The 12,482-nt window shown below is 34.1% G+C and overlaps 1 protein-coding gene and 1 long non-coding RNA gene across 3 annotated transcripts in view; one reads left to right on the top strand and one right to left on the bottom strand.

Annotated features, from left to right (window-relative positions):
• LOC100744799 (zinc finger and BTB domain-containing protein 12-like) overlaps nt 1–12,482 on the top strand; it is a 71,554-nt gene that overhangs the window by 24,460 nt on the left and 34,612 nt on the right. The gene's annotated exons all lie outside the window — the stretch shown is intronic.
• LOC117151232 lies at nt 673–2,848 on the bottom strand. Its single transcript, XR_004460997.1, has 2 exons — nt 1,844–2,848; nt 673–1,715 (listed from the first exon to the last, which is right to left on the bottom strand). It is a non-coding gene; the product is annotated as an uncharacterized LOC117151232 (long non-coding RNA).

The following is a 12,482-nucleotide window of genomic DNA, read 5'->3' as shown; positions in this document are numbered from 1 at the left end:
TTGGGTGAAGTCCTTTTCACTTTCTTTCAACAAAAAGTGAGACAAGTTTCGTGTGAAAGCGAAAAATCCTAATTGCAGACATTTTCACGAGAAACATTCTGACAAATATTATCGGAAATTGCTTTTGCAGAAAGCGTACATTGTTGCGCTTCTTTGCAAAACATTAAATCTCCTCGCAACTTTTTTCAGCGATTTTTAATGTAAACATTGAAGCAGAACGTTTTTATTGTTCGGAGTTCTTTTTGGAAAAACATTCGAGCACATGGTATGTGGAGATTTTTGAGTATCGAAAGGAGAAGCAATTGGGGCTACTAATTTTTACTAAAGTCACGCGATGAATATAACGAGGAGCGAGGGAAAAAACTGGGATTTTTGGTAGTTTAGGGAATTTTTGAAAAAGGAAGAAGTATGTTTCTCCGGAAAATAGAAGATGCTACTGATAAAGAAATTAATGATACTATTATTACTATTAATAATATTCTTTATTCTTAATAATAAAGAAATTAATGAAGACTACTACGTTCAAATGTTTGTCAGGTTTCTGCAAAAATGTATGACTTTAGAGGGAGAACTAGGGAGAAGTGTCTTGCAGGAAGATTAAGAACATTTAGATTTTAGAACATTCGCAAAGAAACTGAAGAAAGTTAGAATTGCAATTTTTTTGCAACTACGTATTCAGAGGGGAACGCTGAATATTAAATTTTTTAGCCTTTGACAATTTTGCAGGAGTCGTTGCAAATATTGTAATCCCAGATTTTTGCAAAAAATTGCAAACATATTAGATGCAAAAGTTTTTACCGAAAAGTCATAAAAATTAGATTGTAGAATTTTTACGAGAAACACGAATAACAAACGGGTTTATAGATTTTTTGCAAAACGAAAATAAAAGGAAAAGTCTTGTTCAATAAACACGGGAATTATCACGTTCAATTTCTGTGGAGATTCAAATGGGAAATTATCGGGTACAAAAATCATTTTAACGGCAATGTGACATTCCGGATAGAAATATTTTTCAAAAATGCGAAATTGACCTTTTTTTTTTGCAAGAAATCTATGAAACGAATTCGTTCGAATAATTAAAGAAATTAAAGAATTCCGTAAATTACGCGCTCGTATTTGTATTGAGGTTATTTCTAAAATTTCTACAAGGAGTGAACAATATGAAGTGAAGAGAAATGAAGGAATTGGAATTGAAATTTTTTATGTATTTTCTCATTCAGAACAAAACATTGCATGTACATAGAGGAAATACACTCCGAGTGGATTTTCTTCGGATTTTCTCGCTTCTGATGTAGAAATTTTTCACGCTTTAATCTAAGGAAATTTATTTATTAGAATCTATTATTATAAACTGTCCCGAGTGACATAGCGTAGGTATATAAAAATAAGAATGATTCATAACTATTCACATGAACGACTGAATAATCGATTCCTTTCCTTTCTTCGCTATACTAATGTGAATGACAAATGAAAATACAATTTTGTACTTAGGAGTCTGTCTAGACAGATAATTGCGGTGTATCTGCCGAAATCAACTATTCCTTGTATGTACGGTTAATTTTAATTTCAAAAAAGGAACATGTATGTGCTTGTAAACGAATAATTTTTTATCTAAACGTGTAGCTTGCTTTGAATTCATCGTAGTTGCTTATCAATCGTGTTACGCAGGATGAGTCAGAACATGTGTGAAGCGCGGCAGAAGCTGATTTAGCACGCTAAAATAAGAAGAAAAGTTTATGTAAATATATGCTCGATATGATTTTGTTTTGGAGTAACAGTAGTTTCTACTAGCAATCTTTTAATGAGTGTTTTAAAGCGGCTATTTTTAAATTACGTAGAACACCTTTTCCTTTTTCCTCTACCAAACGATTTCTTTCCTTTTCTGCATTTTCCACTTGCAATTAGCTGCCTCCTTTTCCTTCCTATTGAGGATATTCCGCTTTAGCCACCGTTCTATGTATTTTTATCCACGTTTTCTTCTTACTTTTTCATAGAGAATCAGCTCATGCTTGCGCGCAATTGGACCTTTGTACAGCAAAGTTGTATAACGCCTTAAAAAAAGACGCGTTACACAACACTTCTGTGTAACACGTTATACAATTATGTTACATATGCAGCAGTTGTATGTTATACAGCGAGCGCCGGTAGACTTCGTAAGATCAAAGATCATATTGCTAGGCATACTGAGAACATTGGCCACATACATATGTATGTAGCTGTTCACAGGGTGTATTAATGCAGCAGCGACTGCTTCAGCACACTAAAATAAGAAGAAAAGTCCGCGTGAACGTATATACCTGATATGATCTCGTTTTCGAGTGACAGCTTCTTTTATATTGTAATGGTCGCTTACCTATGTTCAGACCAATTGCTCCAAGTGATCAGAGATACAGCTCACATAGAAGCATGAATGCATCGCGTCATATATCGTCGAAATTGTCCTAAATGTTTACGCGGATTTGTCGGCAACTTTGGTCGTCACGCTGACGAAGAATTTCAGCACTGTCGATTGAAGTTTTATGAACAAAAGATTTCTAATGTCTCAGAACTAATAATCGAATGGATTCAGATCCGGAAAGCGAGCTGGTCAGGAAATAAGACCAGCACGACCATTCGCCAGGAAATTGCCGATCTAAGCAATGCCTAGCGTTGCAAATTAAGCTGTAATTCGAAATTCCTTCTTATTTTGGTGTACTGTATCCTTTGGTCTACTACGACCTTTGTCGTAGCTGTCACATGACTCATGACTGTCATGTCAACTGACTTACACTGTATATTACTTTGTGAGCCGACATTTAAGAACTTCTCTAGGCTTACCCTGAAACTCACCGCTTTAGGTTATGTTTTGTACTTGCTATGGTGAAAGCGGTGTCTCTGATTAGCCAATCATTGGAAGGCCGTTCTCATTGGTCCAGTCGGGACCGGGTGACCAGAAGACGGTTCTCATTGGCCGGTCAGAGGCACCGATTGGTCCATAAAGAATGTGCACATGACCTGAAATACTAGGTTTCAGAATACCCAGTGAACGAAACGTAAACAGTATATAAAATCATCGATAATTCTAAGAGATCAACTACGATGAATTCAGAAAACCATTGTGGATGTCCTAAATCAGTTAATTTGCTTGAAACTGTGTAATTTATTTTAAAGTATGACATTGTAGCTTTCATCGTAGTATTATTTTATTACTTTCTTTCTAACTTCGTAAACGGATACGTGATAAATAGGAGATAAGTATTAGCTTATTAAAGTACTAATAAGTGCATTTTTCATTGCATTTCTAGTGTTGTCTCTTTGAGAGTTGATCATTGCCCATTTACTTGTAGCACAAACACTCTGAATCTTTACGATTTGTTACGATCGTAACAGAAAGGTGGATATTCGAAGAATGTGTCGTACAATATTTTACTAAGTAATTGCTGAATAATTGAAGAATTAAGACGAGCAATTATCTGTACAGATTGAACTACGAGATAAGAACAGAGAGCAACAACTGTATGGATGTTTTGCAGTTCGATGTAACGTTTTGTTTATCGCTGCGAGACGCAGAAGCTGCGTGTATTTTTCTACGTTATTTTGCGAACGTAATTTATAGAAAACATTATGTTCGAAACTGCGAAGTGTCGACGAGTAAAACGTTTTGTATTCCACATAATTGTAAACAATAAATAATTAAGCTTCTATGAGTTTGTCAGAATAGAAATGGAAACGTATTAAACGTCAATTCTTCTTTGTATACGAATTAATTATTTATTGTTGAAGGTAACGGATGTGAATTAAGTTCAAACGAATTTAACTGCAAATTGTTTAAAAAATCGATCGACAAAGTTCCTTTCTCGATTCTCCATGAAATCGCTTAGCTAACTAATTGATCGTTTCTTTGGTTAATTGATTAACCGAGAAAAATTCTTACCGCGATACTTAATAAAGTGTTTGATTAAATGATTGTCCGATCGAACGTCGTTTATTCGGAACAAGTTTCACATGTCCGCGAATTTTCTGTATAAAATTCTGTTAAACGCGCTCTAACGAAACGCTCAAATGTTTCTGCGTTATTTTGAGTTCCTATCTTATTTAATTCTTCGATATTATTCTTTAAGTTGACAATCGCGAACGTGAACGACCGCATTTTTTTTTAAATTCGACTTTACGACGATTTTTATATGCTTACATTTATTTCTGAAAGCCAGACGAGTGTAGATATTTTTAGTTAACGATTGATTATATCACTAATCTACCAATAATTACTCCGTAAGTCGTTTTTTCTAATAAAATATGTGAATATTTGTTGGATGATTCTTTCTTACACGATCAATATTTTCCTAATTTACCGTGTGCATTTCAAATCTCACAACGCTACACATTCGAAATGTTAGGAAAACGTTTCAAGTCATATTTCATGGAATGAAAATCACGTTTAAGGAGCAATATAGCCAAAAGTTTTTTTTTGGCACTTTAATCAAGATCGATATCATTTAAGAATACTGTTCAATCCTCCATGGACAAATCTAGCTTTTGTAATAGTATTTTCATTGCTATCGTCGCATAATTCTATTCTTGTGTTTCCAATTGTGTCCTGCACAATTACGCAAAACGGAGGATTGGGGAGACACGGGAACGCTAGGAAAAAATTGCCTCAAAATTTATTTCTTGATATTTTGATCTTATTAATTGATCTGTAAAAAATATACACATACTATCAATATCTGTTTATGGAAATATCACGAAATAAACTTTCGAAACTGGACACGGAAAGTGCAAAAAAAAAAAAGAAAAAATAATTTTAAAGACAGCGTCAGTGTCTTGTAAGAGACGCACCTGTTGTTCCAAAGGTTTCCTTCTTTTTCCAAGGAAATAAATGTGCAACATCTTTCGTTTTATAATATTCTTTTATTGAATTATTTTGTCCCAATAGAACAGATTACTTATAATTCAATAAAATAATATAAAACAAAGAATGATGTGCATCTAGTATTTCCTTATTAAACGAAAGAAGCTTTTGGAACAACCTAATATTTGGGTGTGTTCATTATTGTTAGACCAAATAATAGGCTCTCCATTTCTTTTAAACGAAATACTAATACTTCCGCGAAAACACAGTTTGGAAGGCTTCTATTGGTTGAGAATATTCTCGAGATAGACCCAGGGCTCTGTGCAATGTGGTTTTGACAACATCAATGGCTGCAGCTGCTTTACCATAGCAGCTATTTCTTTTGTACAATTGTTTCCACTTTGTCGCTCTGTCCTTCTTTTGTATATCACAATTACAGAAGTACAGAAATTTTATGTAAAAAATTATTTCGATGTCTTAATTCGTTTACGAACAACGTTCATAGCTTAAATAGCTCAAGCAATTGCTCACTTGATAATATTCCAGACATTCGATCGAGAACAGTCACTTACCTGTTGATGTTCAAACGATGGTACAAGATAAGATCAGGATCGTTAGAAACAGAAAAATGGTCGGTGAACGCATGGGGGCGCCATCAACTCACTGTAACTTGTTGGTGTCGTGCAAACGTCTGTCTGCTTTCAGCATTTCAGGAAGCACAGCGATGCAAAATAAACGGCAGTTCCACCTTGCCTCATATTCTTCTTCTTTTTCTTATTGTATCGACGTTCTTTGCAGAGTGGCAATTTGTAAACAATTTTTAAACAATTTTTAAAGAATTAGTGTTAGTGCAGAGTTAATGTGAAACAATATTTCAAATTAATATATTTCGAACGAAATATGTCGAACACATGGAGGATTCAACTGCAGAGACACCTGACAATTTCGATCAATTTCGAAGAAATTTTGCGTGTCGACGAAATCGTTTTACAGGCGTCTGGATATAAAACGTAAAACGAGGTTAAATCAGAAAAATTACTGTAACTTCCATAATCGATCCATTCTCAACGGGAATAAGAAGGTACTTTAAGAAAATAGAAAAAAAAAAGAAATTCGTATGATGATTTCTTTGCGTAAGAATATGTGTTACAAAATTTGTTGCATCCATAAAGCATCATCCAACAACTAGTTAAAAGAACGAATAATCTGTCAGCAAATTTGTCGATTAATCGTCTACGTAACGATGTTAAGTACTTGTACTTTCGTTTCAAACTTTGACAAGATCAAGCTCCTTTTCTCGAATGTAAACGTAAAAACAAGACTTAGAGAAACAGCTGTCTGAACGATGGACAGCTGGTTTCGAAGAATTAACGATAGATATTTAATATAGGTAATCACCGGGCTCGGGATATCGACACAGATACACGTGCAAGTACGTAAGTGTGTTTACAATTTCTGATGATTTGGAACCGGTGCGTTTGTATCGATATTCCGATCCACGTTAACTGTATGCGACCTTTTAATTGTCAGCGCGAAGATATCAATGAATAAAGATATTCAAATTTGTACGTCAGCTTCGATATAGTTATTTCACGTTTCACATTTCGATTATTTAGCCGGTCAGAGGCTTGCCGAAAGCTCGAGCAACGAGCAAAGCGTGTTGATTATTTCAGTTTTGTTAAGTCTGCTTCGCATCTTCTTGCGAAAACGCGAATTTCTGCGCAGTCATTCAGCCAGATTTATTGATCGGGCTAGAAATTTCAGTTATGGCTCGCAGTTGAGGTTTTAATTTTCAGTTGAATGTTTTTCACGCGTACGCTTGCCAATGATCAACGCTTTACCGACCGATAGCCGATTAATCGGTTGTTTGTCGCCGACGCTTACCGACCGATAGCCTATTAATCGACTTTTTGTCGCCGACGTTTACCGACCGACAGCCTATTAATCGGCTTTTTGTCGCCGACTATCTTTTTCATTATTTGAACAGTAATTTGTTATTTGGTACTAAGGCACCTTGCTCGGTTGCGTCAGTTGCGTTGCTTTGTAAGCTCACACAGTTTTATACCAATTTGAAACACGTAGCGTTCGCGATGAACGAAAAGAATGGTATTGGAGAGTCTAAAGCGAAACAGAGCCGGCGCCAGGGAGAATCTGCGCCTAATTTGCCGGTCGGACGTGCGTATGCTGTTGAACCGCTAGCGGTCAGTAAAGCGTTAAGTAAGAAATTCATTACTTGAAGGCTTCTTTTCAGACAGTGACGATGAATTTAATGCTTGAAACGAGCAAAGTATATTTATGAAACGTGAGCTTAGGTTTAGAAATTTCTTTCCATTTGTTGGCAAAATTTTCGAATATTTCGATACCAATCAACAGGTTGTTCGAAATGTTTGCGAAATATTATTCAGATATTTGTAAGCACGTGTCCCTTGAAAGTCACGTTACTCGACTATTTCATCCCACACTTGGTGTAATTACACGAAATATTGATCGAATTATGTCACTGTGAATACTAACTCACCTGGTTGCTTGTAAATCGCCTCCAAAATTTTATTTTAATTATTTAATCTAATTTTTATCGCCTCTTAATTATTATATAAAAATGCCAACATTATTTTGATCGACTTACAACAACATCGATGCGTTGCCGTGAAAAGATTTCCCACTGTCGATTAACCGTGAAATTTTAGTAAAATCGACAAACTTTTTACGATTTTGCAAGCATACCGTTCCGTTTCGATTTTATTTTAATTTTAAGTTCCGCAGCGTAAAGTGTTCAGCATGAAGATCTCCTTCAGCGAAGATTATTTAAACACGAGACGAACATTTGTTAGAAACAAACGAATTTCTATCAGCTTCATTTAATAAATATTATCTTTCGAAAGTTGTAGACGCGAGATATCGTTGGAAATGGACATACGTGTTTTATCGAGAAACCTGTAATTTTCTGCAATCGATTAGCCGATTGAACACGAAACATCACAGGGTTTGCTGTTACGAGCGAAGCGTACTTTTTGAACGATAATTACAGGCAAACGTTCTTCCCCAACTTTCTCTTTCTCTTCTCCTCGTCGCTCTTTAATTAAGGTGGAAGAAGGTCCTCCTTCTGATTGGTCTTCTGAATTTCACCCCTTTTTCCAATTAAACAGTTCTCCCCTCTTTTTTGTTTTAAATGTATTTGCGGCCAGTTTGTCATTTCAAATCTGAGGATCTGGAGAAATATCTTGGCGGACGAGTTACACAGGCAATTTCTATTATATCTGTTTATTATTTCTTTCTAAGCTTAAAAAGTGCAAGCGAAAGGAGCTGCGCTGAGACATTGAAATGGCCGAGAACTGCACAGTTTGTTGTACGAGAGCGAGCTCGCCAAACATTCGCATAGAATCTGTTTATCGTACAGAATGCTATCGAAAGTACGAAAACGAAAACACGTAGAAACGTGTTCGACATTTTCAGATTTCAAACTCTCGTCAGATGATTTTGGTCCACGAGTGTCACATCCGTACGATTTGCAAGTGCACTTTACGGGTCTTGCAATTCGATTGACTGATCGAATTGAACAGCTTCCGGTTAGATTTTGTGACAGTTAGAACTCGCGAGTTGGTTGATCAGTTCGATCAGCTAAGCGGAACGTCGCTCGGTAAAAATGGAAACAACGGGGCCAGGGACCCTCAGTTTCAGGTCTGCGCTGAAGAAGCAGACTGCGATGTCCAGGAAACGTTGGCACCAAGTGCAAGTGCAACAGCTACGCGATTGTTAAAAAAAACAATATTATGGCTCTTTTATTATTTATTCAGTTAGTATGAATATTTTACGTCTATTTAGTAGCAAATATTCGAAATAAAATGATAGGTACAAATATGTCCGAACGATGGGGCTGCCAGGTTATCTAAGAAAAGAAAGAGGAGGCCGAGAGTTAACAGAACAAGCAGAGTGTAGAATTTTGGGAAAATTGGGAAAATAGATACTGAGGATAGAAGGTGTGATCCGTGCGTGGATAGATTGGGAGGAGCCTGTTGTACTCTCAACGACTGCAGTTGATAGAGGGAAACGAAACATTCGTGAGGCAAGTAGGAGATCAGCAGTTGAGCTGAGGAGCTGGTTCACACGAGTCACACAGATCTCCATGTGACAGTAAAAGTCACGATAGTTGCTGTTGTGACAGCGTAAGACGAAGCAAGCTCAACGTCATGACAAAAAGAGTCTAATATTCACAACAAAGGTTGTATCATTTAGTGTCATGAGTGTGAAAATCACATCATCAAATTTAGGTCGTAGGACTCTAAGTCGTGACTTTGGAGTCACGAGGCTAAAAATTAGAACAGTACATTGTGTTGCTGCCTGTCTGACTCCTAGAGAGGAGCTTCGTCACTTTGTACCATGTGCAAACGTACTGTCACGTGGAAATGTACCTTTGGGCCCAGTTTCCAGCTTTCGGGTTTACGATACGGTATCTCTGAAGCTTGCGAATACGCTTCTGTTCCAATCGCGTGAGTTTGTTTACCTCTGCTAACTCGATTCGTTGGATGGAGTTCAGAGCACGTGACAAAGGACTGCAGCGAAAGCGAAAGAGGTGTCAGGCTGGAGGACGTAGTAGGCGAAAGATGGGATAGAAGGATTGTAGAATGGCTGGAGAGACTGCAGGAGAAAGAGAAATAAAAAGACAGATTAGTAAAAAGTGGATCAAGGAGAGTTTTGAGCAAACAGACAAAGGTATAATAAAAGGGCAACTAGTCTTGGAGTAGGTCGGAGTCAGTATGAATGGGACAAAGAGAATGAATGAATCAAAGTGCTTGGGTGAGATGGCTTTGTAAATATAGGCACAGTAGAACCTCAGTTATCTGAACTAATTGGGGGAATAAAGATGTGCGGATAAAGGAATTTTTAGATGATAGGGCAGTTAATTCCCTCATGTTCAAGGAGAAGTTCATCTTTGTTCTAGGTATCTGAAAAAGGACGTACATGTTAATAATAGTAATACAAATAATAAAATTAGATGGGAAGACGTTCATCTTATGTTCTGTGTATTTCAGAAAAGGATATGTAAACTAATAATAACAGTACGAATAATGAAATTAAATAGAAAGGTGTTTATCTTAGCAAGTTTATCTTTGTTTTTTATATTTCAAGAAAGAACATGGATTATAATAATGACAATACAAGTAATGAAATTAAATAGAAAGGTGTTCATTTTAGCAAGTACATCTTTGTTTTATATATTTCAAGGAAGAACATGGATTATAATAATGAAAATAAAAGCAATGAAATTAAATAGAAAGGTGTTCATCTTAGCAAGTACATCTTTGTCTTATATATTTCAAGAAACAATATGAATATTAATAATAGTAATACAAATAATGAAATTAAATAGAGAGGTGTTCATCTTAGCAAGTACATCTTTGTTTTATATATTTCAAGGAAGAACATGGATTATAATAATGAAAATAAAAGCAATGAAATTAAATAGAAAGGTGTTCATCTTAGCAAGTACATCTTTGCCTTATATATTTCAAGAAAAAACATGGATTATAATAATGAGAATACAAGTAATAAAATTAAATAGAAACGTGTTCATCTTAGCAAGTACATCTTTGTCTTATATATTTCAAGAAACAATATGAATATTAATAATAGTAATACAAATAATGAAATTAAATAGAGAGGTGTTCATCTTAGCAAGTACATCTTTGTTTTATATATTTCAAGGAAGAACATGGATTATAATAATGAAAATAAAAGCAATGAAATTAAATAGAAAGGTGTTCATCTTAGCAAGTACATCTTTGTCTTATATATTTCAAGAAAAAACATGGATTATAATAATGAGAATACAAGTAATAAAATTAAATAGAAAAGTGTTCATCTTGGTAAATACATCTTTGTTTTATACATTTCAAGAAAGAACATAAATATTAATAGTAGCAATACAAATAATGAAATTAAATAGAAAAGTGTTCATCTTTGTTTTATACATTTCAAGAAAGAACATAAATATTAATAACAGCAATACAAATAATGAAATTGAGTATGATCCCATTAAAGATTTATGGATGCCAAGTGGTTTTAGCTGCTAAATCAACTTTTTCACCGGATTTAATTCGGTAGAGTTACATTCCTTTTGTACCTTCTACCACCTTAGCTCTATTTTTAAGACGTCACATACTTCAAAACTTTGGAGAATATCATCATTACCACTATATTCGTGTTTCAATCCATTATTCGAAGTACATATAACATTAATGTCATGATCAATTGAAGATGATTCGTCAGATTGAATCCATTCTGCCGCGTCAACGTTGCTATCAGCGAATCTTATCTGGTATTGTATTCAATGCAAAACGATTATCTTCCACGTTCTTGTTCAATATTATCTTTCACTTTTTCCTATATGGTATCTTCAATGTAATTCACTAACTTTTTCCATGCTCTTCTTGGTGTCGAACATTTGACACACCCAAACATGTGCCGCCATATAATTGTGCAATTTTTAAAATTTAATTACTTGCAAAATTGCATAATCTTTTCGCCAGTAATATTAGTAATCGTTAACAGAATTTTTTGTAGGGGATTCAACTTTTTACATTCGAAACCTGTTCTTCTCTTCGTTAGATATAGAACATTCTATGATTATGAAGGTGATTAATAAAATTCATAGAATTAATAGGATTAATAGTATTCATAGAATTAATAGGATTCATAGAATTAATAGGATTAATAGAATTAATAGTATTCATAGAATTAACAGGATTTATAGAATTAATAAAATTAATAGAATTAATAGAATTCACAGAACTAATAGAATTAATAGTATTCATAGAATTAATGGAATTCATAAGATTAATAGAATTAATAGGATTTATAGAATTGATAACATTAATAGAATTAATTGAATTCATAAAATTAATAGAATCAATGGAATTCATAGAATTCATAGAATTAATAGAATTCACGGAATTAATAGGATTATTAGAATTCATAGAATTAATAGAATTTACAGAATTGATAGAATTAATTGTATAAAATTCTCCATTAATCTTCAAATCACAGAGTCCAGGAATTGATGCGAGGATATCATTAAGATTATTGTCGACATTATATTTTATCTTCTCTTCGTTACATATACAGGGTGGTTGGTAACTGGTGGTACAAGCGGAAAGGGGGTGATTCTACGCGAAAAAAGAAATCTGTGTTTCGTGTCGTTCACTGTTTTACAATGAATACGACATTTATAAAATTGTACAACAAACTGTATTTTAGATTACACTGTTCCATCAGTGTGTTCCACAGTGATACAACGAGTATGCTCTTGTACGACAAACTGTAGCTAGCAAGTGTTCAGTGAAAAGTATCTGACAATTTGAAGATATACAATCTTTTATAATTAATTAACATATATATTTATATATATATTAATATTAAATAAAATAAGTAATATGTTTGATTAAAGATATATTTTGATAAAATATTAATGTTTATTTATTATATACTATTACTAACTATTTTATAATATATATATATATATATAATAAGCTTTTAAGCTAATAGGAATATTAATATCCCATAAATAAATTTTTATATAAAATATTCTAATTTTTAATAAAAATTAAATATTTATTTTAAATAAATTATATATATTTTCTTTAATATCAACTAT

Source organism: Bombus impatiens, unplaced genomic scaffold (assembly GCF_000188095.3).
Source record: "Bombus impatiens unplaced genomic scaffold, BIMP_2.2 scf_0121, whole genome shotgun sequence".
Classification (NCBI taxonomy): Eukaryota; Metazoa; Arthropoda; class Insecta; order Hymenoptera; family Apidae; genus Bombus; species Bombus impatiens.
The sequence above is the reverse complement of the archived record's forward strand: the minus strand, read 5'-3'. Positions and strand labels throughout refer to the sequence as shown.